The sequence below is a fragment of the Danio rerio genome, chromosome 3 (genome assembly GCF_049306965.1).
Source record: "Danio rerio strain Tuebingen ecotype United States chromosome 3, GRCz12tu, whole genome shotgun sequence".
NCBI classification, from domain to species: Eukaryota; Metazoa; Chordata; class Actinopteri; order Cypriniformes; family Danionidae; genus Danio; species Danio rerio.
The window spans coordinates 22,686,738-22,710,826 of NC_133178.1; the positions used below are offsets into that span (position 1 = coordinate 22,686,738).

The 24,089-nt window shown below is 33.9% G+C and overlaps 1 long non-coding RNA gene across 1 annotated transcript in view; it reads left to right on the forward strand.

Annotated features, from left to right (window-relative positions):
* The window catches only part of LOC137490576 (uncharacterized), a 33,644-nt gene extending 11,105 nt beyond the window's left edge, over positions 1-22,539 (forward strand). The window contains exon 3 of the long non-coding RNA XR_011010260.2: positions 18,961-22,539. This is a non-coding gene — a long non-coding RNA (uncharacterized lncRNA). The remainder of the gene's footprint in view (positions 1-18,960) is intronic.
* Positions 22,540-24,089: the final 1,550 nt, after the last annotated feature.

Consider the following 24,089-nt stretch of genomic DNA (forward strand, 5'->3'; position numbering starts at 1 on the left):
AACGAAAGCATTCCCTGTGGACAACGTCACCTTAGTAGCCACACGCATTCAGATACACTATTGTTCAAAACATAATGCAACAAATTTATCCTCAGAGTGCTATTTTTATTGCATTGAATGAAAACAGTAATTTAGGAGATTTCTGATGGTATTTCAATGAGCTTATGCTTTTTCTACACTGCAAGTGCTGCTGACAAGTCATGCTGTAACAGAAACTGAGGTCAAAACTGCACTTCCAAACAGTGAAATATAGTTTAATATATATTAATAACAGCAAATATGGTTTGAAAATGTTTCAATTTTACTTTGCATAAACAACGAAATATACAATGTTCAGCTTAAATAAACACACCCCATTTTGAAAATAAGTATTTGTATTCAATTCTCATTGAATATAAGTAATATTTTTGCTGAATTTGAACTAAACAGATTTATTAAACAGTTATATTCATTTGTTTGGAAATAATAAAATAAAATATAATAACAATAATAATAATAATAATAATAATAATAATAATGATAATAATAATAACAACAATAACAACAACAATAACAATAATAATAATAATAATAATAATAATAATAATAATAATAATAATAATAATACAAACTACAAAATGTCACCTAAATTTTATATACTTTTTTAAATCTTGATTTTTAAAATTTGTATCCAATATTTTTCCCCATCGTGTTAATGTGGGTGTACTAATTTTTGGACCATTATCTTAAGTTACTTTGTAAGATTAACTCCAGATTTGGCTTTGGTACTCACTAATAACTGTATATGCACAAAATAATATTATTTATAGCATCTTATAGAGAATATTAATTTAATAGATAGTCTTGTGAGGGATGTAATCATTTATGTTGAGCACTGTACACTTACACACACATTAAACATTACAATTTTTTTTTTTTGCATTAACCAATATTGATAATATAATTATCAGCCAATATTTGCTTTTTATTTGCAATTGCTTATTTCCTCTGTATATTAATTACTTTGCTAATTTTTATAATTTTTTTAAGATCAGTTGAATTTGACAGTGTTAGTACATTATTTTTACTATATTTTCTATTTGCAATTTATTTAAAATATTTGCAAACCAAAGGTTTATGAAAAACTTAAATAATAAAAAACTAAACAATTAACTGATCATTTACATTTACAAACCCACTGAAATTTAAAATGATCATCCCTATAAACCATTTTAATGTGGCAATGTCATTGGTCCATGAACAATTCCTGCTTGTTGTCAAACTATCATAACTGTGACTAAAAGGAATTCAATAATGACTTAACATTAAAACATCATAACATCATATCAATATTTGGATAGAAATAAAAAATGTAAAACAGGAAATACCATTATTATTGTTTACGTCCCTCAAAATGGTCTATAAAAAACAGAAATAAACTAACAGACAAATAACTAGCTTTGTTTTGTCATCATTTTAGTTAACATTAAACATTTGTTTTCAGCTTTTAAATTAAATATGGAATCTATATTATTCTTTTTTTATCTGTTAATAATTATTTAATTTTAAGTAACTGAAATATTTGTATAAGGGTTTTAGCTTTACATTATTAACAACCCTCATACACTGCTCACATATAAATACAGTACAACATGTCAGATGGTAACGCTACAGTAAAACAAGTAAAGGTGGAGTTAAAGAAGTGACTGTTGTGCCAGGTAAGCAATGTCTGCCGAGCAGCTGATCTGCCTCTGCTCTTTCAGCCACTATTGATGTATTTTTACAATCGTTTCGAATGAAGAGGCGCACAGACGTCTCAGAGTAATTGCTGCAATAAATAACATGCAGTAATTTGGATAGAAATGCTCCATTTCAGTCCTTATCCTCCTTTCATGCGTTCCTGATTCTTTCTTCCAACCACCACACATGGCGCAAGTGTGTGTGCGCGGCAGTGATTTAGTGTGTTTGTGTGTGCTTTTTTTAATTCCTCCTGAATAGTTGATTCAGCTGAGGCGAGCTCAGCATCAGCTGGCCACTCTGTGTGTGTGTGTGTAGGCTGATGGTGATTGTGATAGTGATTGTGTTTCTGGTTACTTGTGTGAATGGGATGACCATAAATCTGTAGGCTGAGATTTAGGGAGCTCTCGGCCCAGTGCCGAGCTTGGTCAGAGGGGAGCTTTTCTCTTTTTCTCCCTCTCTCTCTCTCTCTCACACACACACACACACACACACACACACAATCTCGCTCTCTCTACCAAGCGGCACTCAATCCACCAGGCCGTAAATTCTTTTCGGCATCTCGATCAAACGTAGCGAGCTTGGCTAAATTCCAGTTCTCTTTCTTTCACGTTTCTCCACCCAAAGTATCTTCTGTTTCGCTAAACTACACATGGGGAATTGTCTTACAATATGTTTTTGAATGCTTTCAAGCAAAGTCTATCAGCCTGTTTAAGCAAAATCCTTTGGCACTTTCAGCACAATCACACAAATGCAAATAATTGTATCAAATGTTTACATATTTATGCAGCAAAAACTGTTGTGCAAAAGCAAATGGTTAAGTGCTGAACTAAATGTGGAGGCATATACTTTTTTTAAAAGGTTAGAACAAAAAAAAACACACAATTTCACTAAAGCACAGATGTTTTATCTTCATAAGCATTCAAAAAACAAGATTTAACTAAATATTTTCTGATAACTTAATGTTTTATTATTTAATTGCGTGCACGTTTGTGTGCACAAACAAAACATTCTACTGTTACCCTTTTTTAACCCTTTTTTATTCAGTTTAAAATTTGCATTTTTCTGTATTTAAAAAAACCAACATATTGAATCTTAACATTAGCATGTTATCAAGCACTGCAAAAAATATTTAATTAATGATTATTGTGATTGCCTTTTTCCATTTATTTACACTTTCAAATTGCATCAGGAGACCATGATCTCTGAACTTTTACATTTTAAAAAGTCTATCAAAGCGACTTATAAGTTTCAAACCCATATTAGAATACATAAACAACTACTTTTTCTGTTGTTTCACAAATTTATTACTATATTCTGCATTTCTTCATCAGGCAGCAGAGTTTATATTTAATTTCAGAGATCAAAGCCCTATGATGCTATTTAAAAGTGTAAACAAACAGAGAATGAAAACACTTGTGAAAGCTTAACATTTGAAACAAAAACTAACCATAAAACTGTTAATGCCAATAGTTATATGCGAGTTCAACTGAATATTTGAAGTAATGTTATAACATTGAGTCATTTTTCTCACTACCATTTTTTTTTCTGTAAACTCGAGTCCCGCGACCATCGGGAGTGTAACCTGTATAATTATCGATCAGAGGGAAGACCAGTGACCTCTGCTTCAATCTGATTACATGGACACTTCATTTAAACTCAGAGTGTGGAATGATTTGGTTTTCTGTTTCCATTAGAACCGACTAATGTCCTTTTTTGACATCCCACAATCCCTCACTGCTGCATCCTGGGGACACCCTGTCTAATGAATTCAATTTCCCCATTAAGATCTGTTACATACAGTATGCTCATTTTCAAAGGCACCAATTCAACTCTTTGCTACATAGAAAGTATATTAATTCGATTATTTTAGACTGCAAAAAATGGGGTTTTGTACCTTTAATGCAATTACTCACTTCTGGAAATCATCCCAAAGTCATAATGGATACACTAGAGTTATGATTTATGGCAAATTATCTCATAAATGCTATACTGTATATTTATGCTTAAGACACATGATAGAAATGTGACAGGCTTGTGCATGAAATGTTCACATGTAATCCAACTTGAGTACATAAAATTAATAATTTATTAAGTACTGAAAAAATACTTGGTTATTTATCATTATAAAGATTAATCATATTTTTATAATATTAATCATTATCATTATTATGCCATTAATATGCGATAATTAACCAATAACAAACTATAATAGTAATAACTAACAGTACATTTAATGCCAGGTTCATTTTAAAACAACTGAAATTATAACAGAGATACTTATAGTAATACAAAATATATTTTTATTAAAGAATTATTATTAACATAATAAACAATATGATTAAAATGAATAATTTAATGAAAATTGTATACTGTGATAAAAAATTATATGAACTAACTGACATAACTATAATAAATAATAATACTAATATGTACTGATAATACTGATATAAATTTTTTTTTAAATCACCAATGTTATATTACAATACTCATTTAATAAACCAAAATACTACTAAAATAGTGGAAGTAGAACTATTATTATTATTATTATAGCACCATAAAGACAACTAATAAAACGACAATAACACATTAAAAATTAAGGCAAATTTGATGATTGCATTCATTGCATCATTTGTTTATAATTTTTATTAAAATAATAGGATACATTTTAATAGCATTCTCATGTCTTTTACTTTTGTAATATGGTATTAAATATTTGCAAACACATTTACATTATCACTACTTCCAGCATTGTATTAAAGGTAAAATGCTAACCGGCTTTTCTAGCATTGCAGCACTGAAAGTTTTTCTCTTTCACTCCGATTCTTTGGACTCGCTTTTATTTGTTTTACTAATCTTTCCGCCGTCTTTTCATCCACAAATCCCCCATTTCCAAAGCTCCGCCCTCTGCTCCACGGAGTCCCCGGTCTCGGTCTGCAGCAGTGTGCGCTGGATCTGCGCGTGTGACAGCAGCACCTCTGCTAATGAGGAGAGATGTGTGCGGGGTGCAGCTCTGAGGCCCATCAGCCGGATCGCATGTCTCTAACGAGCAACCTGGCGACTGCAGCCCGTCAGACTCACCCCCGCGCCCGCCTTCTGCTTCACCTCTCCCGCACAGTTCATTCAGAGGTCACGGCCCGGGTCCGCCGCGCGCTTCCTGAGAGCCGGATTCGGGAAAACAAGAGTCAACAGACACGCCGATCATTTGTTGTTGTTTGTTTGCTTGGGTTTTAATTCTGCCGTTCTCTGCACTGGACTTGGGCACATACTGCATTGCAATAACTCAATAGTACACAGTCTCTAAACGAAAAGTTAACTGAGGCCAGAGAAGCTGAAGACTGACAACAGATAGGCTATATTGGCAGTTCAGGCACAACACGACAATAGCCGAACACCCAATGGGGAAAGAAAAAAAAAAGAATTATTGCAATTACTTTTCACTAACAAATTTAATTAGCCTTTGTTCAATTAATGCTTCTGCGATTTGATGACGCTTTCAAAAAGATTGTATGTGTTTGGACAGTTTTATTTATGCATTTTAGATGATAACTTGGAGTTTTACGTTTCAGAAATTCAAGTCAAACGTTCACCCATAAATGGAAAAATCCTCAATTTACTTGCTTCTGGTTGTAAACTTAGATATTTCTTCAGAACAAAACAATATGTCCTGAAGAATGGTGGGAAAAAGCAGTCATTGACATCCATAGGAACAACAATTACAATGGAAGTCAATGGCTGCTTTTTTTAATGCTGTTTATAATGTTTTCATGACATGTTTGAAGCAAGAGGAGGATATAAATGGCAAAATTTTTGTTTTTGGAAACATCCTATTAATTTCCTCAGTGAAAACCCCTAGCAAACATCTATACTTTAATATGCTGTTCATAAACTTCATTCAGTACAACTGTGTGTCTGTTGATCTAATCGTATGTGGATTAGAAAATCCTAAACATTATTGAATGGTACAGTCTACAGTAAAGCTCAGCTTCCTGCTGTTCTGCAAGCTACACCTGACAGAGTGAGTTTTTGCTTTTTTGTTTATTTCAGCCATTAATTCTATAACATTTTTACAATATAGATTGCGTCAACGCAGCTTAACAAAGAAGTTTTCGCAAATTGAAACTGTGCCAGTCCAGTTTTTAAGAGTTTAAGTTCAGTTCAGTCTGGTTAAATTTTAGTGCTGGAAGTACAAACACTGAAGAGCAAATCCATCGATGTTCAGCTCCAAAGACCCACTCAAGCAAGCCAATGGTGAGGAACAAACTTCTCCAATTTCGCTTTATTCAGGCTACATTAATCAGATACTTTTAAAAACACAATTTTCATCTAAAAATGCTCCAACTCCCCTGTTGTTTTCAACCATTTCACAAAAGTTATTCATCCACACTGACATGGCTGAAAACCACCAGGTCTTTAAATGGACTGACAGTGAGGTGGAGTTGTTGCAACAAGTACTGTAACAAAGCTCTGAGTAAATATTCCATGTCCATCTACAAAGTGACATTAAGGTGCAGTAGGTGATCTGCCAAAATGCTATCTGTTAGCATAATATCTTTGTAAACAGTCCGTTCCCTGCCGTTCAACGCAACGCCTCCTGAAATCACAAATGGCCCCTTTAAAGATGACAGTAGACAACCCCCTAGATCATGTCATTTGCCAGCTTGAAAAATACAGTACCTTATAATAATACAATTCCCAAAAACAAAAAAACAAATAATTGTATATCTTGCATGTTTTCAGTTGTGTAGCAAGCAAAACGTGTCATAACAAGAAATATTTCACGCATACAAAGATCGCTGGTCTCACTCTTTCATGTGCGTTATCCTAAAGTGACTACTGTTTGCTTAGTGGTTGGCCAGCGGCATGCAGGAATTACACTCATTACTAAGCCATAGTTGCATGCTATTTCAGACCAAACATTAAAAATAAACATGGTAAACAATACAGGGAGAGTGTCACAGGTTGTAACTGTTCAAAAATTAACCAATGTAATGTGAATATAAAACCAACTTTAGCTCAGTAAAGCAAGCTAAGCAGAATAGCACTATTTACTTATGTTTTGTTGTTCAACTTGTTAAAAATTTACATTATTGATGCTGTAAAAGTTCCCTTATGAAACTGAAAATAGTCACACCAATCTTTTGCCAAAAGATTTCAGTGACTGAACAACACGACAGCCATGGTGTCGTCCTTCCTCCAGCATGCAAAAAAAACTCCAGCATTGATTCAGGATTTTAAAGTTTTGATTTGATTCAGCATTTGTTTTTACCACTGTAACCGTCTCATGTGCACATAAATGCGCGGAGCGTACAAGCATAAACGGCAGATCTGATTGAATGGCTGTGCAGTTGTACAAATCTGCATTTGATGACAGACAGTTTGAGCTACTTATCAGAATTATAGGAATTATCACCCCGACAAATTTTTCAAAATTGGATGAACATTTCTTATTCTTATGTATAAAAATAGATATAAATACATTAATATTATTTAGTTTAATCATTACTGTTGGGATGTAAAAAGACTATCAACCATTAAAACAAAAATGTTCCTGAAGACAATCACCTGTTGCACCTTTAATTCTTAATAATGCTGTCAAAACAGAAAGCATCCAAAACAACTGCACAATGTCATCCACAATTTAAGCTGAATTGGTAACATGATTAAAAATAAGTGATTTTTAATTTATTTAAAAGCCTTAGTCCACTTTTCACAGTCCACTCAGCATTTTCAAAAAGATTAACTATTGCCAAAACACACTATTCAGTGAGGATGGAAGGCCAAAGGGAAGAAAAAAAAGTTTAAACATAAATGTGTTAGTGTAAATATGACCTCAGTGTGTCTATTGTAGTTCTGTGCAGGTTTGCTTCATTAGCATAATTTTAACACAGATCACTGTGCTTTCTTATATATTTTCAAATATTCTGAAACTATACAAATCAAATTTAAACAACTACCTGGCCAAGGTAAATGTAAGTCTATTTTTGTGGATCATGAATAAATCCAGTGGTAAAAAAAAAAAAAAACAGTCAGAAATAACGACACAGAGACTGATAAGAGCACCAACCCTGCGGCAGCAGCGTCTCAAATGAAAAAAAAAAAAAGTGAAGGCAGAGTAAAAACAGGAGAAAAGGAATGGTATAAGAGATAAGAAATAGGCTCGAGGATCAAGATTGAAAAAAAGAAGGAAAAGAGAGTGGGAGGGAAAGATGGGATCTGTAAAAATAAGGCTAGTAAGAATGAGAGAGGGGGGTTTCCGCTTCCTTTCCTCAAACTGTAAATCACACATACTGTACATTCACCCAAATGCACAGCTTTTTACAATTTACACTGCTGAATACACTCCTTTCTTTCAGAGTTTGAATTATGTTCCCTTATACTGATACAAAAAAAGTTACTAACTGAAAAAGAGTTATTGCTATTATTAGCAAATTAATAGAATTGATAGAATCAGTAAAACTACTTAGCTTAATAGTTTTGCTGATATATTTACTTGGTTATTTAAATTACTAATTTTAAATTAGCATCATCATTATTATTATTTTTATTACTAGTACTATTATTTATTAAAATTATTTTGAAGTATTTTAGTAAGAAACCTTACATCATTTGCTTTCTATATTATCTTAAGTTGAATTTAATATATATTTGATATTCTATCTATTTTTAAAAGATGTTCAAAATCTTTTACCTTTAATAAAATTGTAATAAAATTACCGAAAAATTTAAATGCACTTAAAATACATTAAAAAAAAACTTGAACTCCCAATGAAAACTAAAGCAAAAACATATACTACTTCAAACTACTTGTAAACATTTCTTTCTCTTTTATGAATCAGGACAAATCATAATACCCGATGATGGATGGCTCCTGAACTCTCATTGGTTAATACTGTTGTTCAAAACATGGCAGCGGGGAACAATGTTTATTACTGTATATAGCAGTTTACAGATGACATAACTAACAAACTGATAACCTACAGTATATCACAAATATATACCCAAGAATTGCAATGAAGAAAACATTTCTGGAAGTTAGTGAAAACTGCCACGCAAACTTCAATGTATTTTAAAATATGTGGGAATATTTCGTAAGATTTATATGCAGTTAACAAACATACTTCAGGAACTAAAAGCAAAAAATCCCTTACTTTTTAAACACAAATGTCAACTTCAGAGATAGATTTCCTGTAATATTGAAGTCTATATTACATAACACAGCCTTTCTTTTTATAGTCTCTCAAGCACCATTGCAAAATAACTAATTTACTAAGAAAAGCATCCCCTAAAAGTTCCAGCCTTAATATTTGGTTTGCAGTCTTTGTTGTAAACCCTTACACAAATGATCACCATGCTCTGCTCCTGTAAAATCACAATTCATTTATATTGTAGGTCCCTGAAATAATCAACAGACGTGCTAAAATAAAGCAGCTTAATTCAACAATTCACTGCACCACAACATCACACGATATCCAGTTTACTTTCACAGAAAGAGACAAGCCTCTAACTCGTCCTTGATCTAACGCATTAGCCCATGCTATGCTAATGCAGTCATTCCTCTCGGTTCCTCCTCCACCGCTCGCATACCACCATCTACCCCATCCAAACCTTCTCTCTGTCTCCCTCTCTTTCTCTCACTCTCTCTTCAGCTGAATGGAAATTGGCTGGAACAGCTGAATTTGTAACAGCGGCGACAGTAATGCTAATGGCGGGTAATAATGGCCGCCTCGGACACGTCAGCATTAGCGAGGGCGCTAGCTGAAATATAGCTCAGCGACGAACATCTAAATCTGCTTAGCATCGATTTTGTAGCGTTTGATGAAAATGCACACTGGACCTGGAGGGCTCTCTTAAATCAATTGCGCTCCTCAGAGTGGGACCCCGCAGCTGTTTGACGGACAGGAGTCTCCAGACGGTCTAATCGCGGCAGGGAGCGCTTAACGACGCCAGCGGTGTTCATGTTACACGCAGATATTGTGTATGTATTGACCGTCACGCGTTTACCTGGACTAAGTGATGAGCCAGAGCAAGCCAGGATGCAGCGTTTGGGTTTTTGGGGCAGGAAGACGGGCCGACTGTGAGGGCGCCCACAATCATCTGACCATGAGAGTTGTACAATTATGAGTGAAATATGGTAATTGCTAGCACCGAAAACGATTTCCAGTGATTTATTTTTATGGAAAGCTTTTTTTTCTTTTTTGGTTTTAAAATGACTCAGACACTGGAGCAGGCCTTTATACTGTGAGTGCTGAGGGTGTGTTTGGGAAATGCACTTGTGACCTTTCCATAGGGTTGTCAACTCTCCTATATATGGCCCTGGATGTCCCATATGTTGGGCCTAATTTGTTTGTCCCAAACGTGACTTCCCTTGTGGCTTTAATGCACTGCTATGCCGATCGAATCATAGAACAATATGAGCAGCAAAAGCCCCTTTCACACATACAGAACTTTTCAAAAAATTACTGGCAATTTTCCTAATAGCTATCATGTGTGAACAGGCCCTTTTTTTTAAGATTTATTTTTGGTATTTTTACCTTTATTAGATAGGACAGTAGTAGATATGACAGGAAGCGAAGTGGGAGAGAGAGGGAGGGGTAGGGTTGGGAAATGTCCTCGAGCTGGGATTTGAACTCGGTACGCCCTGATGTGCTAATGCACCATATGTCGGCGTGCTAACTACTAGACTATTGCGCCAATGAACAGGCCCTTTCAAAAAAAAAATAATAATAAAAAAATGGTTAATTTGTTCCAGCAGTTTTCCAGAAAAAAAAGTTGTAAATTTACCAGTAATTCAATAATGCCGGAATGCTGCTCTGTGTGAACGCAGAAGGAAGATTGTCAGAAAGAATGAGATCAAGATTAGAATGTGCTGAAGTGAGACGTCAACTCCAGCTAATTAGAACACTCAGACGCATTCACATCTGTGCTGATTACGAATATAAAAGCCTTTCCTTACAAATGAACTGCTAGATGTTAGTCAGATAACGTTCTTATGTTCCTTCTTAATACCAACTGTGTAAAAAATAATCACTAAAATACTTATGATAAACCGATGTTTATTTGCCTTCAAGCTCTGCTTCAGTTGCTTGACGTGTGTGCACGTGAAGGTCTACTCCGGTGAGCACCAACACACACAAATATTATCTAGGCAACATCTCGACATGTGAAAGTGTTCCTCCATGTTTTCATCGAAGTTGTTCACAATACTTCTATACACAGAATTTGTGTAAACATTTAGCTCCGGTTCGCGCTTCTGCCTTTAGATATCTCTGGGACAAAGCAGCTGCATGACTGCTAAAGCAAGAGATAAAAGTGAAACCATCAACAAAACCCTAACCACTTCTATGTTTACAAAAAAAAAAAGAAAAAAAATTGTTCATCAGATCAATATTTATTTACTTCATATTTTGAAATTAGACTAATTTAAACCTCTACCTGCCAAAGCTAATGTATGTAGACTTATGTGGATCGTAATTACAGTGGTTTTACTCTGCAGATAATTCAGCCCAAAATTAAGCAAATAAATAACTTTTTATGCCACAATATTAATTTTTTATGCCACATATAATTAAAAATAAATCTGAAACATTTATTAGAATTGGCCAATTTGTTGTAAAAATCTAAATCTGCAACGAATAAAATCAAAGATCAGTGCAACACTTGATCATTTCCTTTTTCAGTTTGTTGCTTATTTAATATCGGCAAAGTTGACACCCTGTGACCTTGCCATGACCCTTGCGTGTCTACGACCTCCACATGACCCCACGGGAACGATAGATGAGCTTCAGTGAAAGCAGGGAGTGAGAGGAGCATCAGAGAGAGGAGCGTCAGTGTAACGCCGCCGAGACGCCATTGTCTTCAAGCCTCCCTCTCACCCACTTCATCTCACTCCACACACACTTACACACACTCTTACAGTTTATACCTGCAGACATTTAACCAGCTCATTAATTTTAACTAGAGTTGTAAAGGGCAGATTTTTAGTGTCTAGTGTTACGAAAAGACATACACTGCCTACTGTCTAAATATTGTATCAAATGGCCGTGCGCGCACACGCACGCATGCACACACGCACACACACACAATGCAGCACAGCTAAAAGTACAAGAACAGCAGTCATTCGCTCACACACACACACACACATACACACGCTCTTTCTCTCTTCATTGTGTCACAGTAGCTTTGTATAGCGTCTAAAAAGAGATAAACTTCTGTGGGAGACCGGTATGGCTTGTTGGTCACGTTGTAGTAGTAGTTTGTCTTGTTACTACGCACAGGCTAGAGCTACATAAAGTCACACAATGAAAAAGCCATTTGTAAAAAAAAAAAAAAATTGAATGCAAATACAAATACACTAATATAGGTTTACTCGAATATAGGTTTACTACCTAACTATGTCTCAAGCTAAACATACAAACACACACACAGATATAATCAACTGTATTAAAAACTATGAACCATTGTTGCATTTAAATGAAAAAAAAAGATTGTCTAAAAGAATGCAGGGTTGTTATAAGTTGGGTAAACTTTTAAATAGTAAATTTAAATTTTAAACCAATGTTTGATTTTGTCCATATTTTAATTGCTTAAAATGTATAATAAAATTTATAAATGTATAATTTCTTTCTTCAAAAAAATGACTCATTTTTAAGATGCTAAAGGGAACAAATTGCCATTAATGTATTAACAAAAAAAAAACAAAAAAAATATTATATACATGGCATAAATGTAATAATATAATTATAACGTAATCATTATAAACAAGAAATGCAATTTAATGAATCAGTTTACTCTATACTCTATAGAAATGTGGGGTGAAAATCTGAGCTATAACTGAAATTCAACTAATAAAGCTTTTTATTTTTTAAATGGATAAGCCACCAAGAAAGTATTTTTCCTCTTTTTTTCTGCATTACCTCATTTTTTTCATTGGTTTACTGTTTAATTAAATTCAATGTTGGCATTTTCAAGAAAGCGTTATTTGCCCCTGTGCAGATAAACAGTGCAGTTTTAAAAGCGTCTGACTTCATGTCTTGGTCTAAGCGTGGTGTTAAATCACTTCATGTCCCCTGACTAGTTTCTGATTGACTTGAAGCTCAATTAGAGACGATGCCGTTAGTCCCCTGAGTGGCTTTATGTAAATCAGAGCCTCAGATGCTGACTGTGTGTGTGTGCGCATGTGTGTGTAGGTGTGTACTGCAAATCAAGCGGTGTGCCAGCATGAGTGGTCTAATTAATCAGGATTGTATGTGCATTTGTAAACCTCACTGTCAACTCAGTACAGTGTGTGTTTGTGTGTGTGTGTGTGTGTGTGTGTGTGTAGGCAATGTGCTTTTCTTTAATATGAACATACTAATTATCTTTGTCCTCTACTTCTGTGCATCTAAGAGTGGGTCAGGCTTTGTTTTCTTCACCATTCTCTGCTTGCTTTTATTGTATGTTGATGAAGGCCAAATTTAAATGTAGATGTTATATTAGCAACTCAATAGAAAATCTTGTTCATTCTACACGTTTCTGATTGAACAAACAGAACCAAACTCATACAAAGCCTTTATGGCACAGGGCAATACTAGAATACACACCACTGGACTACTTGTGTTTTACATGGCAAAGATGTTTTCTTTCATGAGAGGTGGGATCCATTTTTGTTAAACATAACCTCCATAGTTTTATTGATCCTTTTTTTAAACTATTATTATTATTATTATTATTATTATTATTATTATTATTATTATCATTTTTTTGTCCCCCCTGTTCTGTTCACTTGTTTGTTGTTTTATCTATTGCCTGAAAATGTAATAACATTATTAAAAAACAGATAAGTCATTTGTTATTTAATAACATGTTATTTAAAAAATAATTTAAAATGTGTTCATATACAATAACAGGGATATTAAATAAACTCTCTTTCTTTCTCTAAACTTACTGGATGTATTAGACATGGCTTGAGTAAAGTGTTGATATTTGTTTTATTTAATAAAGATACAAAGTTAAGATAATTATTTTAATTATAATTACTGTCATCAAGAAAATGACAGTTTGTAAGAATAAATGTTGTTGTTTTTTTTAACAATGGCAACATGATTTGTTACGATTAAAAATTGGGTTTTTCCACAAAATGATTTTCTTAAAACTTTAAGAAAGTGTTTTGAAATTTTTTATTTTAGATTAAGAAGAAATAATCATAACTCTTCATTTTTTCCATAGCTCTATACAAGTAACACTTTTTTTCATCTTTTCAAATTAAAAGTGCAGCCCATAGGGAAACTCTGTTCCATGCTATTATTTTAAGGTACACTTTTTATTGCATCACATGCAATACAGACAGCAAACTCAGATTCACAACTCAATAACATTTACAAATATAATTTTGTTTGCTGTAGATTCAGCAGTAGCAGGTTAGAAACACTGCAGTACAAAACCAGAGCTTAAAGGCTGAAATCGGTGTCCACGCTTCATTCAACATATCCACAAAAGCCATTACTCGGTATTGAGTAGGATTCATCAAATAAACACTATTGCTTTTCTCTGACCTCCAACCAGTTGTTGAATTTATGAAGGACATTTGTTATAATGAGAAAAATCACACAAACACTGACTACACATGAAGCAATGAGATTAGTGCCAAAGAGGTGAAATTTGTACAAACGTATACTCTTTATTATTATGTTCCGTATGAATCAAATAAGGTTTCAGTGACTGTAATGCTTGCTGCAATAAGCCATCTGAACAGTGAATCTAGCACAATTCTATAACTACTAGAATGGTCAGTTGGTCACAGCAGTCATTCTGACCCTTCATATAAGCCAGCCCTGAATTGAATTCATCATATTTATATTTTATAGTTCTATTGAGTTTTTAGATTTATACTTTGAATGTCTGACATCACATTTTATGAAGTCATTACCTTAAAAATATGATCTTTTTGTAATTTACTGTAGATTCTAGCTGTGTATGAGTTACTTGACCACCCGCAAAGGTGTGTACCTCGCTTTGTCCAATAAGGAGGGCAATTAAAGAAACGATTATGCTCTCTCTCTCTTTATATATATAAATATATATTTATATATATAAAATAAAGGAAAAGGTAGTGGACACTAAAATGCATGAGGTCAATTTGATTATTGTAACTCTTTTGTAACTTTAATAAAATGCCAGTCTTTGAATGAAATATACAAATATTTTTGAAAAAGTATTTTAACAAAGTAACTAAATTACAAAATGTTAAAAGTCAAAATAACATAACATCTTAAAGACTAATCTTGCAATCCTTCAACAATACATCAACAAAACATTTTTCTAATTGTTATATTTGACAATATAATATAGTGATTTAGCATCAATGTTAATATGCATATTTGAGTGGAATTTACATGGATCTGAGAAAAACGGCTTCTCTAAAAAGAAAAATTGGTCAATTTTGACCATTGGAAATTGATTGAATTATTGGATCATCAATCTAATAATTAAGTGTTTAAAGATATGGCGAAATTTGTCATGAAAAAATATTGATATTTCTCTGATGTATATTGAAGCTGTATATTGAAAACTAGAAAAAAAAAAGTAATTTTTCTAGGATTGTGGACCATTGACATTTAAATCTATTGTTATTTTCCACATTTTAGCATCAATAGTAGATGAAATGCATTGAAGTAGCCATGAAGGAGTGATTGATAGTATTTCATTTACACAAAGTGATAATTATATATATATATATATATATATATATATATATATATATATATATATATATATATATATATATATATATATATATATATATATATATATATATATATATATGTAGTTTGTAGGCAAAAATAAAACGTAGAGTTTTTTTTTTTTTTTAGCTTGATTGCTGCCATTTCGGTCTTGCATTAAAATTGATAAATAGGGCCATATTAAAGCCTTTTTGTTGGAGAATATCCATGCATTTGGCATGAAACTGAAATTGTAAGCTGAGGCTTGATTTATACAATAGGAACTGACTGGTTTGTTTGGATTGCTGCCATCATTTAATTGCTACAATCTGCCACTTTTATCTAAAACTGTTTCAGCATCACTGTCAAAAATATATGTAGAAAATTTTGTAAGTCATATTAAATGGCATTAGGTTTCCTAAAATCTGGACGAAAAAAAAAGTAGGACATTTAATTTAGTCCATGATGAACAAACTGGTTGGTTGCAGGTTTGTACTGACCTGGCAATTTGAATGCATTTGACCATATGAGTTTTTCACAACCAAAGAAATCTGATCGAACGCATTTTCAATTTCTAAGCTTAAATCATTTCAAACCCCATTAAAACATGCATTTAGAGTAGCTTGCTTTTCATCAGATTGAAACAAAAAAAAAATCCTACTGCCAAGTGTAAACAGCGCCTACATCTGCACACAAATATTGGTGGTAAACAAGCTATAAAACAGCTAATCTGATTGTGTGATTAAATAAACTAATCTATTGTGTGAATTTAAAGGGGTCAAGAACTGAGAAAACAAAATTACTTTGATCATTAGACAGGAAAGAGGTCAGTACTTTAAAAACATCTTGTATATTTCTGGATCTCAAATCTTTGTTGTTGCTCTAAAATCAGTTTATACTGAAGGCAATCAAAGACTACAGAATACACAGGACATGTCTCATGTATAGTTTTGAATGGGGAAAATGTGTAAATAATGGTGAATGAAGCACTGCCTACTATTTCAGGAGCCAATCATCAATCACTATAGACTGACATTTCTTCGGGGGAGAAGCTCAGACCAGAGGGGAAAAATAAAATCTCTACTCGAGGTTCGAACTCACTCCGCTGTGAGCACCGTTGTTCCTTAATGGCGCACTGACCACTACGTGCTCTGAAACGTCTGTGTAATGATATGCAATGGTTTATGGCCATGGAACTGCACAAAAATGTATAAAACAGTTCAATGCTAGGCATTTTTTACGGATTGCTCTTCACACTATTGGCACATTTTACAGTAAAATGCCCTGATGCAAAAACAAAGAGCTGCACTGACTCATTCGATGGTAAGCGCAGACCCACGGGTTGTCATGTTTGATTTCAAAAGGTTTGTTAAATACATTAATGGTTCTTTGGGGAAAAATGACAGCGGCCATTCAAATATTTATTTGGATATGAAAAATACCTATGCACTTATAAACTTTTCACGACGAAAAAACTTGTATATCTGTGCTTCTCCGTCCATCGAAAGAGACAGCAATGCTCAGTAACCTCACTGAAAGAGATTAACTTTGAAACAACCTGCTCCACAGCAGGTTATCTTCAGAGAGTAAGTTGCTATGGCTACTTAGCATACACTAAAAGTTATCTTCGTTTTTGGAACCAAAAGCAGAGGTTATCCACTTACTCTTAAACTTACCTGGGTATGTCACAAAACCTGCTTTCTGGAAAATCCCCCAGACGTGTGTTTTTACAACAGTTTCTTGAGGTCAACAAACGCACTGGAATCTCAGCAAATACTTGCTTTACAGACATAAGCAATATATCCACATAAAGCTGGAAATCTGTGGTTTTAAATGAACCAACTGTACTTTAAAACAAAAGTTTTTGGGTTTTGTAATCTGTATGAAACGAATGCGATGTACAGCGTGTCATGCCAAACGCACATCAATGACAGCAACCACAAGAACGCCCAAAAACTTGTAAACAAAGAGTCGCTTTCATTTCTGGAGGTGATTCACCATCATGACCAAACTGTGAAGACCAGCACAATCAGACCATTATATAGAGCATGATAATGTGTAACACAGCCATAAATGAGGTTTGTGTCGTGATCTCGTTCCTTTCAACTGCACATGCGCATCAACTCCGGCAACTTAAAAAAAACACAAAAAAAAAAACAGATTTTGCTTGATTTGAATGTTCAGAAAAAAACTCATGAGACGGTTGTTTAATTTCATTGGTGATTCCAAATATGTGATGTAATCATAAGCTTGCCAAACAGTTTTGGGGAATTTAAGGTTTCCCCATTAAGACAGAATGCCTGAGTTTACTGCCCGAGAGGCGTTTCAAAGACGCCATTCAAGTGAAGTGACTTGTCTTAAAGGGACTTTGAGGTGCTCTGCCAAAAGATCTTGATTTAACATGGTGAATAAGCCCCAGCTCTGCAGAAGACCAAAACCCACTTCCACTTCACTACATGTTCAGCCCTGTAAATATGTAAACTCCTATCCAATCAAAGCATTGGGTGTCTACAATACACCACACCCATGCAAACAGAGCATTCTGATGAAAAACAGCACCAAAAATAGCCAAATTACTTCCAAATTAAGAAGTTTTTTTTTAATGTAAAACTATTGATAACTTTAGTAGACCTCAGATAACAGCACAAAATAAATAAACTGAAGTAGTTCATGACCTTAATCTTGTTGTCCAAACATGCAATGTGTCTCACTCAATGAACCTCCCCTAAAATTTTTCCGATCCACAACTTAATTCTTACAGTGCCATATTTTAGCACAAGCACTAAAGGAAAACATTAATTTTAAATCCCAATTTTGCCCATAGCTGCATCTAAGCTACATACATCTTAATTTTATGGACTTCTAAATAAATAAGAGTTTATTAATATTGTGTAGGGTTGCCATACGGTAGTTAAAAGGCACTTTAAAACATTCATTTTTCATCTTGCAGTATTTTAAAGCACATCCTAAAAAGCATGTCCCCTTGAAACTATGTATCGGGCTGTACAGCCAGTCCAAGCTTTTCAAGACAAACTGTATTTCAGCAGCATTACGACCACTGGAACTAGTCTAAACAAATAGCCGCATTACGCAGGAAATTGAAACCCCCGCAGAGCCGCACACACACCTGACACATCAACACAAAGCCACCTCACCAGTTAATACAGATAACCAGACTGATTCCCCTGTTTTTTAATGCACTCTCTGAGACTGAAGTGCCTCCTGGCCTGCCAATTAAAAACCCAATAACAGCCTATTAAATAATGCATGGGCATTATTTAGTGGCACAATTAAACAATGCGCAACGGTATAAATCCAGATGGGCAAAGCTGCCGACACGGCCAACCTTTCATTTAGATAGCGGCGCTGGAGCTCAGGGTCCTAAAGCTGCCCTTACAGCTGAATGCCAACGGTGACCAGACATATGCCCGTTTAAAACGCTGTAAAACTGCAGCCCTTTTTAATGGGGCGTTCCGGGCCTCGAATGATAAATGGAGAGAGAGATGATTAATCTTTTTTTTTTCTCCTCGCTTTTATTTTACAGGGGCCAATAAAGGTGTCTGTCATAAATTGTTTGGAGATCCTGCGCTCTCGGATGCTCTGCAATAATGAAGCGCTGGAGTACAAGCCGAATAAATCTCACCCACACACGCGCAAACACGGCCCCAAAGTCCCGACGTGATGTAACAGAGGAGAGATGTGAGCCAGCATATTTACACGTTCATTTTGCAGCTGAATGAAGCGGTGAACTGACAACAGATTTACACCGAGTTTATCATCAGACGAGTCAGTTCTGCTGATGTGCACAACAAGAAACAATCTTTAAACACCAACTCGAATATTAATGTGTATTTGATAAGTACTTCTGGGTCTCGCACATACGCAGAGTATATTTTACACTCACTCATGTTGACTGTATATGTATTTACAACAAAATTCTACTGTAATACCTATCAAAGCTACTAAAATTTTGTGTTACTGTACGTTTACCTCTGCACTTAAAAAATAAAGGGCTAAAAAAGGGTAACGTTTGGGGCTTTTCTGCTGAAAGTACAACCCCTAATGTCATATCACTTATCTTTCTTATATTTTTTATACTCAACATGAAATACTTTTAGATACTGATTATTAAAGTTACATAAGGAAGTCAATGGTTACAGATTTCCATCTGTTCTTCAGAATATGAATTCTTTTGTAAACTCAAACTGGTTTGGAACAAGTCAAGGCTGAGTATGATGACAGAATTGTTTGTGTGAATATCTTTTTAAATGTATGGTTTTGATAGTATGTTTTGTTTTTGTGCACATGTAGAAATATTTACTAACAAAAAAAATTTCAATGCATTTTTAGGGAAAAACAATGCATAAAACGTAGCTGTTGCCATCATTGATGTCAAAAAGGATTAGGGAATGCTGCCTATTGACAAGCTAGATGACTTAAATGTTCTTGAAGATGACATGGTGATGCCTTCAAAACCCTGGTTTAGAGCACTGACTCTGGTTTTTGAGCGGTTTTATGCCCTTGACAAACTACTTCAATAAACAGACTTTTCATCTCCTTAAATTTGTGAAAAAGGTAACGTTGGCAATTATTATTATTATTAATTATCCTAAAATACCTCCTTTTTATGTAATTTCTTGTTTACACGTCAGATTTTGCTTTATGTTCATGTTCATGTAATAGAACACTGTAAAACCCAATAAGTTATGGTAACAAGCCATTTGAGGAAACTGATTGCAATACTGTAAAACCCAAAACGTTAAGGTAACTCAAACCATTTGAGGAAACAGATTGCAACAAACCATTTAAGTTCAAAAATGAATCCTAATAAGTACTGTGAACTTACTCGATTTGAGAAAAATAAGCAATTTGAGCACCGTAAAACCTAATAAATGAAGACAACTCAAACCAACTGAGTACTGTAAAACCCAATAAGGTAAAGTAAGGCAACTCAAATCGTTTGAGGAAACCAATTAAAACAAACCATTTGAGTCAAAACAAATAATCTATATGAGTACTGTGAACTTACTCCATTTAGGTTGAAGTAATGAGGTATTGAATTAACTGGTTTCCTTCAACACAGAGTTCAAAACACATTTCAAATGAGTAGAATTAACTTTTAGTCAACTGAGTTAACTACACTTATTTTATTTGATAAAGTTGACTGTTGGGTTTTACTGTGAATCAATTACATCCAAATTGCATAGCTACTAAAATGGTTTGAGGAAACGGACTGCAGCACACCATTTTGGTTGACTAACTATACTCATGCGAGTTCAGCCAACCATTTGCTGCAATTGGTTCCCTCAAACCGTTTGAGTAGCTATACAGTTGTTTGGACTTGATTAGTTTGTTAACTCAACTCAAACAGATAATCTTAACTTAACCTAAAAAGTTTAAGTTACTAGTACTCAATGTTTGATGTCAACTGAAATACTAATTGGCAATTGGTTTCCTTAAATATTTTGAGTTAGCTTATCTGGTTTTACAGTGTATGATTATCATAACATTGGCAACAACAGCATAGATGTTTCATATATTAATAAGATTAAGTAAATGCATGTCTATATATCCAATAATTTAGGTTCAAATATGATTGGATGCAAAGTCATGTGATTTTTGGAATCTTTGTGCGAAATTACTAAAAGCTCAAACTAAAATAAAAATGCTTTGAAGCCATTTTTGTCAGTGTTTACATTGTAGTAGTCCAGTTCTGTAGCTTAGGATAAAATATCAACAATGCAAAAAATCTGTTTGCATGAGAAATAACTGGGTTTGCTTAATAAAAAGAGTAGCAAATATTATCAGTTTGAGAGCACAGATAATCACACAGGCTGTACTGTAGAAACCGATTCTCCATCCAAACCATGCACACCCTCTTCTAGTCAGAGACCATGGTTCCGATTAGGTCACGAGTAAAGCCCGAAGGTCAGAGGTTAGTCAGGTCACACTGCTCTGTATCTACTAACACACATGCCTCTCCTTCAATAGACACATCAAGGAGTCTTCCATTTGCTCCGTGATGTCAGGTCTCTCTGATCTCCATCATGTTGGACATTTTGTGTTTGTTCTCGATATCTACTGATGTCTTTTAAGTACAAGTCCAATCCCTCAATCAGATGCCAAAAGCAAATGTTACTAATATAAATATGCTGTTATACTCTCGAAAAAAATGACTGTAATGTTAATTTCCTTTAGTAATTTGTGTTCTATATTTGAGTAACATTTTCAGCAAGTCTAGAAACAGTAGTGAACACCAGGATTTTGTAAAAGATTTACTTTAATGTGATGACTAACAGTGGGCATTAATGGCTACGGGTTTTCCCAATACAAATGAGGCTTAGATCTAGGCTGGGTAACATAATTTCATAATAACTTAACAAGCTAATATACATATACACTGCAAAAAATGCTGTGATTTTAACTGCAATTTTTGTTTTTATTCTACAGTACAACTCTGTAACCTCATTACAGTTTCTTGTTTGTATGATAAATAAAATTGACTATTCCCAGAATTCCCTGTGACACTTCAATTTTCTGCTTTTTCGTTGACATTACTGTGCTTTTTACATTAGAGATCTGCAGTATATTAATTCTGATAATGTTTAGTGCATTTACTTTACTGTTGTGTCTGCTGCAATAGTGCTGTTTAGTAGTTGTGTAAATTACATTGAGAGCCTTCTATATATTAGCATGTTACTCTGTTTAGGAAAAAGCTGTTTGTTATCACTATCTATTGTTATCACTATATGACTTTATCACAACATGCGTATGACTGTGTTTTTGTGTGTGCAACAACGTTTAATACTTTAAAACACTGATGAATTGCCATTAAAAACTGATGAAATATGGTAGTACACTATGAAATGTTGAAGTTTATGTTACAGTTTCTGCCTTATTTAAGCAGTAAAATGCTGGAAACTACAACTGCTATTTATCTACTGTGAATTTTACAGATTTACAGTTGTCTTTTCAACTGCATTATCAAAAACTCACTTCCTCTACAGGCCTTTATGACACATTCAGACAAGGAGACAGAGATGATTACCACCCTGTTCCATTGTTGATGCTGCTTTTTTTCTGGTTTATGTATTAGTGATTAAAAGGATCTTAAAGTTCACCCAAAAATGAAAGTTGTGCCATCACTTAATTAGTTTCTTACTCCTGTTCAACACACAAAAAAAAGTATTTTATAGAATGTTGGACAGCGGTAGCGTATAACTTTCACATTTATTTAACCCCTACTACGGAAAGTCATTGTATGCAAAATTTTAAATTCCAGTATTCTTCAGTTTACGCATTTTCACTTGTGTTTAACAGAAGAAAACCAAACAAGTTTGCAATCACAGATATGTGTGTGTGTGTGTGTGTGTGTGTGTGTGTGTGTGTGTGTGTGTGTGTGTGTGTGTGTGTGTGTGTATATACACACATACACACATACATAGCCCCCTTTTGACTTATTTTGTTTAACAGAGCATGACAATTTTTACAGTATGTATGATAATATTTTTTTCTTCTGGAGAAAGTCTTAGTTGTTTTATCTCGGCTTGAATAAAAACAGTTTATTTTTTAAAAAAAACATAAATGTCAAAATTATTAGCCTCTTTAAGCTATATTTTTTAAATAGTCTACACAGAACAAATCAATATACAATAACTTGCCTAGTTAACATAATTAACCTAGTTAAGCTTTTAAATGTCACTTTAAGCTGTATTGAAGTGTCTTGAAAAATATCTAGTCAAATATTATTTACTGTCATTATGGCAAAGATAAAATAAATCAGTTATTAGCAATTAGTTATTAAAACTATTATGTTTAGAAATGTTTTGAAAAAATCTTTTCTTTAAACAGAAGAGAGAGAGAGTGTGTGTACATAAAATAAACGTATTTCTATCTCTTAGCAGTGACTCTGAACAGGATCTTTTCCTGTTTATTGTAAATTATAAGAGAAGACAGGAAGTAAGCAGAATAAGGGGTGAACAGTAACAGGAAATGGTGCTGGATTCAAGCGCTTCCAGGAGCACCATACTGCACAAAGTGTGCTATGTGCTTTATGTGGCCACATTTAAATGAAAATAATATATTAAGGTGCAAACTAATTATTTAATGTCACTGAATTAACCAATGCTTTATTTAAGCTCATTTAAGAAGCTTATTATAGCTCACAAAAAATACTATTTTTGTTAGTTTGTTTGTTTTACTTTTAATTTATTAAATCACCATTAAAGGTAATTTAAAAAGCATAAACCTAATAAAAACAAAAGTGGAAAATTAGTAATACGATGCTGCATTTTTTATTACTATTTATCATAATTATTTTTGCTGCTGCATATACATTACATAAAGACATGTACATGATTTTTTTCCATGTTCACAATATGGTTAATGATAATAATAGTACAAATTGCATACGCACTATTCTATGCCAGTTTGTTTCAATAAAAAGAGCAAGTAGTGCATTTACACTGAAATATTTCTTTTTATTCCAAAAGAATAAGTGCACTTTAAATACCCGAATGATGCATTTATTTAACTGGTAAAAGGAAGTGTGGGCTATTCAACACTTCATGAACCAAACAGTCGCAGCTTTGCTCAAATAGCAGAAGGGTTGGTGCAATTTGGAGCTGAGGTTGGACAACGAATATTGAATACACAAGACGTGTCACTCATACA